This window comes from Mustelus asterias, chromosome 11 (assembly GCF_964213995.1).
Source record: "Mustelus asterias chromosome 11, sMusAst1.hap1.1, whole genome shotgun sequence".
NCBI lineage: Eukaryota > Metazoa > Chordata > Chondrichthyes > Carcharhiniformes > Triakidae > Mustelus > Mustelus asterias.
This window is the reverse complement of record NC_135811.1, coordinates 85,976,264-85,982,263: the sequence shown is the minus strand read 5'-3', so window position 1 is coordinate 85,982,263 and position 6,000 is coordinate 85,976,264. Positions and strand designations below refer to the sequence as shown.

General features: G+C 46.5%; 1 protein-coding gene across 2 annotated transcripts in view; it reads left to right on the top strand.

Moving 5' to 3' along the window:
- The first annotated feature begins 1,305 nt into the window (after nucleotides 1-1,305).
- The window catches only part of psmc5 (proteasome 26S subunit, ATPase 5), a 34,846-nt gene continuing 30,151 nt past the window's right edge, over nucleotides 1,306-6,000 (top strand). Inside the window, exon 1 of one of the 2 annotated variants that reach the window (XM_078223894.1) lies at nucleotides 1,306-2,195. The gene's annotated coding sequence lies outside the window, so the exon portion shown is untranslated. The remainder of the gene's footprint in view (nucleotides 2,196-6,000) is intronic. The other variant, XM_078223897.1, reaches the window with a different exon arrangement.

The following is a 6,000-nucleotide window of genomic DNA, read 5'->3' as shown; positions in this document are numbered from 1 at the left end:
AATTTCTTCTGAGGATAGTGAATCTGGGGAATTCTTTACCACAGAAGGCTGTAGAGGCTGGGTGGTTAAGTATGTTCAAGGCTGAGATGGACAGATTTTTGATTAGTAAGGGAATCAAGGATTATGAGGATATGAAAGGAGCTGAGGATTATCACATCAGATCTGTCATGATCTCATTGAATGGTGGAACAGACTTGATGGGCTGAATGGCCTACTTCTCCTGCATCTTGTGGTCACTGGAGGCGATCTGCTTCCATCCATCCTGTCCCTACCTTTTGTGAAGGTAAACAAATTCATTATATTGCCCTGTATTAGCGACTAATGCAGTTGTCACTTATACCATCCAAGCACTAAGTTTAAACTACTCCCAAAGTAGGAAAATCCTTACTATTGCTTGCGTATACCCAGCCCAATGTCACATTGAGCAGAAGTACTGGAGGTGCTCAGCTGGACAAGCAACATCCTTGAGAGAAACCCTAGTCAGTTGATGTTCCATGTACTCGCTTTCTTTATTCCAAAGCATTTATACCTCAAACAGTAGGTGATTTGAATTTTCTGGTTTCCATCCTTCTCAGTGTCTGCACCATGTTCTGTTTTTATATTAGATCAGTAGCATCTTTCAGTATTGTGAGCATTATTCTATTGACTGACTGCTGTTCAAATACATTTGCGATTAGACTTTGCACACAGTTGGTGAATAATTAGAGCATTTTTATGCCTAAATAGAGGGCAAGTTTCACATTTATACACATATAAAGATTAAGCTGCAAATGATAAGAGACTGTCAATTATTGATCACTTAGAGATCGATCAGCATTTAGAGATTGATCAGGATTTAGAAGACGGGGATAGCTTAGTATTTTAAACAAGTTTCTCCTTCATTAATTTCAGGTAGTAACTTGCTACTATAAAGATCAATCAAAGGCTGTGAATTCTATGTATGCATTTTTATGTAATGATGGAACATGGGCACCGGACTCAGCCATTCACCCCTTCATGCCTGGGCTGCAATTAAATTAGTTTATTGTTGATATGTAGCTTAACTCCATCTACCTGCCCTAGTTCAATTAACCTTACCACCAATGCATAACAAAGGTCCATAAATCACAGTTCTGACATTTTCACTTGACCACACCCATTCCCAGCCGATATTTGGTGGAGTGAGCCATAAAAGTTGATGAATGAATCGTTGAGACAAGTGTATGGAGGTGGAGTTTTAAAGAGTGCAATGATAGGTTTCATTTTATTATGCATAGCCGGGGGACAGCCTCACTTTAAGACACAAGGACAAGGGACAGTCTTGCTGCACAAACAAGGGACAGTTAAGATGCATGGCCTGCTTTAAGATTCACGAATGATGGATAGGCTTACTTTAAAATGCACAGTTGGGGAAAGTCTCGTTTTAAGATGCATAGCTGGGGAAATGGCCTCACATAAAGGTGCATGGACTTAGGACAGTCTTGCTTTAAGACCAATGGACTTGGGACAGTCTCGCTTTAAGACGCAGGGCCGGGGGTGGTCTCGCTTTAAGACGCTTGGACCCGAGACAGTCTATCTTTAAGACGCACGGACCCGGGACAGTCTCGTTTTAAGACACATAGACCCAGGACAGTCTAGCTTTAAGATGCATGGACCCGGGACAGCCTAACTTTAAGACGCATGGACTCGGAACAGTCTAGCTTTAAGACGCATGGACCGGGGACAGTCTCGCTTTAAGACTCATGGACAGGGGACAGTCTTGCTTTAAGACGCATGGACTGGGGACAGTCTCGCTTTAAGATGCACAAACCTGGTACAGTCTCGCTTTAAGACGCACGGACTCGGGTACAATCTCGCTTTAAGACGCACGGACTGGGTCGTCTCGCTTTAAGACGCACGGACTCGGGTACAGTCTCGCTTTAAGATACATGGACCCAGTACAGATTCGCTTTAAGACGCACAGTCTCGGTACAGTCTCGCTTTAAGATGCACGGACTCGGGACAGTCTCACTTTAAAATGCACGGACCCGGGACAGTCTCGCTTTAAGATGCACAGACCTGGTACAGTCTCGCTTTAAGACGCAAGGACCGGGGACAGTGTCGCTTTAAGACGCACGGATTCCGGTACAGTCTCGCTTTAAGACGCACAGACCTGGGACAGTCTCGCTTTAAGACGCAGGGCCCGGGGACGGGCTTGGTGCCGGTGCCGGGTTTGGGTGAGTTGTCTGCCGGTTCTGTCCGGTCCGCGGGCCGGGGGACGTCCCGGAGAACAGGCCCAGAGTGTCGGGGCGGCTTTGGGCCCAGTGGGCGGTGGGAATTCGCCCGCCGGCTGGCACTTTGGCCCCGGCCATGACTGGCAAATAGAGGCCGAGGCCTGCGGCCTTGCCTGGGCTTACCGGCTCTGCATGTGGAGCTGGAGCTGTAGGGAGCTGGGCTGGGCTCGGGGTGGCCTGTCTGCCCATCCAGCCGCCTGTCCACATTGTTCCTCTGGGTTGCCCAGTCATTGTGTCCAGGGGACTGATTATCCCCAGCAAACTCCAAGCTCTACACTTTATTCATTAAACACCACCTCATGTTTTCAGGTTCATTTCCTAAGAGCACAGATAATCCTCCTCAGAAACCTGCAGGGTTTATACCAAGTGTGGTCACATTATCATAACTCAGAATGTGGGGGTCTCTGAATTGTGAAGTTTGCTTTCCCGACTCCTGCCCCCTCCTCTTTATCAATCGATTTATTTGGAATCACGAGCTTTCGCTGCTCTGCTCCTTCATCGGCGCTCTGAAAGCTCATGATTCCATATAAACCTGTTGGACTTTAACCTGGTGTTGTGAGACTTCTTACCACCAGTCCAACACTGGCATTTCCACACCTTTATAATCAGCATTGGCTGGACTTCACATGGTGGTCGCAGGATGGTTATGTGAACCATAGAATCCCTACAGTGCAGAAGGAGGCCGTTCTGCCCATCGAGTCTGCACTGACTCCCTGAAAGAGCATCCAACTTGACCTCACCCCTCCTTCATCCCTGTGACCCCCACACATTTACTGTGGCGAATCCCCCAACCTGCACGTCTTTGGGCACTAAGGGTCAATTTAGCTTGGCCAATCCACCTAACCTGCACATTTCTGGACTGTGGGAGGAAACTGGAGGAAACCCATGCAGACACGGGGGAGAACGTGCAAACTCCACGCAGTCAGGGACCTGAGGCCAGAATTGAACCTGGGTCCCTGGCGCTGTGAGGCAGCAGTGCTAACCATTGTGCTGCTCTGGGCAGTCCCTCTCATCACTTTCCCCATTGTTGATACTGGTAGTAGACCCCATGGGTCATTCATCTGTCGAAGAAAGAAAGGTAGTCATGATGTGGAGATGCCGGCGTTGGACTGGGGTAAACACAGTAAGAGTTTTAACAACACCAGGTTAAAGTCCAACAGGTTTATTTGGTAGCAAATGCCATTAGCTTTCGGAGCGCTGCTCCTTCGTCAGATGGAGTGGATATCTGCTCCATCAGACGAAGGAGCAGCGCTCCGAAAGCTAATGGCATTTGCTACCAAATAAACCTGTTGGACTTTAACCTGGTGTTGTTAAAACTCTTACTGAAGAAAGAAATCATAGAAACCCTACAGTGCAGAAGGAGGCCATTCGGCCCATCGAGTCTGCACTGACCACAATCCCACCCAGGCCCTACCCCCACATATTTTACCCGCTAATCCCTCTAACCTACACATCCCAGGACTCTAAGGGGCAATTTTTTAACCTGGCCAATCAACCTAACCCGCACATCTTTGGACTGTGGGAGGAAACCGGAGCACCCGGAGGAAACCCACGCAGACACGAGGAGAATGTGCAAACTCCACACAGACAGTGACCCGAGCCAGGAATCGAACCCGGGACCCTGGAGCTGTGAAGCAGCAGTGCTAACCACTGTGCTACCAGAGATGGTGAATGATATTTTTCTGTTAGCACAGGTTATAGAGTCATAGAGGTTTACAGCATGGAAACAGGCCCTTCGGCCCAACTTGTCCATGCCGCCCTTTTTTTTTTAAAACCCCTAAACTAATCCCAATTGCCCGCATTTGGCCCATATCCCTCTATACCCATCGTACCCACGTAAATATCTAAATGCTTTTTAAAAGATAAGATTGTACCCGCCTCTACTACTACCTCTGGCAGCTTGTTCCAGACACTCACCACCCTCTGTGTGAAAAAATTGCCCCTCTGGACACTTTTGTATCTCTACCCTCACACCTTAAACCTATGCCCTCTAGTTTTAGACTCCCTACCTTTGGGGAAAGATACCATTTTCAGACCACAGTGAATGGTGATCCTGCACGCATAGTGCCAGGCAATATTTTGGTGCTCTACTTAGCTGGAAAACTGATATACATCCGCTTAGTGATAACGTATTTGTGACATTGCTGCGAATTTAGAAATAGAACTTGATTAAAAGTAGCAGGGGATTTCTCAATACAATTGGATGAAAGTACGGATGCTACAGATTGTGCAGCCTTGTTAGTTTGCATTCAGTATGTTTGTCACACTGGAATTGTTGTGCTGCTTGACGTTACTGACCAGTGTGGCTGACACGCAGACCTTTGAAGATTTGAATAGCTGGGTCAATTGCAGAGGAATCAGAAGCGATGGGGCAGCCAGCATGACTGGGAGATGATTGGAGGGAGATCATGAGGACCAAGCAGGCTCACCTGTCACTTTAAGTAATGTGAGCATGGCGTGGGTTGCCAGGGACGGTCATTTGGTAAAAGTAGGTTACCGGAAAAGCAAAGTTTGAAAAACATTGCTCTACTTTAAGAACTAGAAAAGTACTGCCTGCTCTTTATTTATTGATGGGACATGGGCAAGGTCAGAATTTGTTGCCAATCCCTATACAGCTGAGTGAGTTGCTGTTGCTATAATAGAAACAAAATGCTGGAAAGACTCAACAGATCTGCAACATCTGTAAAGAAAGAAACCAAGTTAACGTTTTGAGTCTGATTATGACTTCTGCAGAACTGAAGAGAGAGTTATGAAAAAGAGTCGTGTTAGGCTTGAAATGCTAACTCTGTTTCTCTCTCCGCCATGCTGCCTGCGTTCCCACCACTTTCTGTATTTATTTTGAACCTCCATCTGCAGCATTTTGCTTTTATTTGACATTTCATAAGGTGGCTAAGAGTCAACCACACTACCTGGAGTCACCAGGTAAGTAGGTAGATTTCCTTTGCCAAAGACATTAAAGTTTATTTATTAGTGTCACAAGTTGGCTTGCATTAATACTGCAATGAATTTACTGTGAAAGTCCCCTTGTCACCACACTCCGGCACCTGTTCGGGTGCACCGAGGGAGAGTGTAGCATGGCCAATGCACCCAACCAGCACGTCTCTTGGACTGTGGGAGGAAACCAGAGCATCCGGAGGAAACCCACGCAGACACGGGGAAAACGTGCAAACTTCACACAGACGGTGACCCAAGCTGTGAATTGAACCTGGGTCCCTGGCGCAGTGAGGCAGCAGTGTTAACCACTGTACCACCCACTTGATCGGATGGATGTTTACAGCAATCCTGTGGTTTCATGGTGACTATTACTGATACTAGATTTATTTAATTAATTGAATTTAAATTCCTGAGCTTCCATAATGGGATTTGCACTCATGTCTCAAGATCATTAGTCCAAATCTTTGCAACAATAGTCCATAATCGCTGGGCTACTGTGTGCATCCCTACGATCAATGGAACCTTACTAGTATGCGACTGAAGCTAATACAGACGCTGGAAATCTAAAATAAAAGCATTCAATGCTGGAAGGATTCAGCATTTGTGGAGAGGGAGAAACCAAATTCAATTCGATACGTTTTGTTGTCCTTGTAGACACAATTGCTTATGCATAACCAAAAAGAAAGGAAAAGGAATTACGTGGCAATTTCCACTCCATGTTGCTACAGCGCAAAGCCAACATCGCAGCCATAGACAATAAAAAAGACAAAGGCAGAAAAAGAGAATCTCAGGTTTTCATGCTCCCCCCACTACA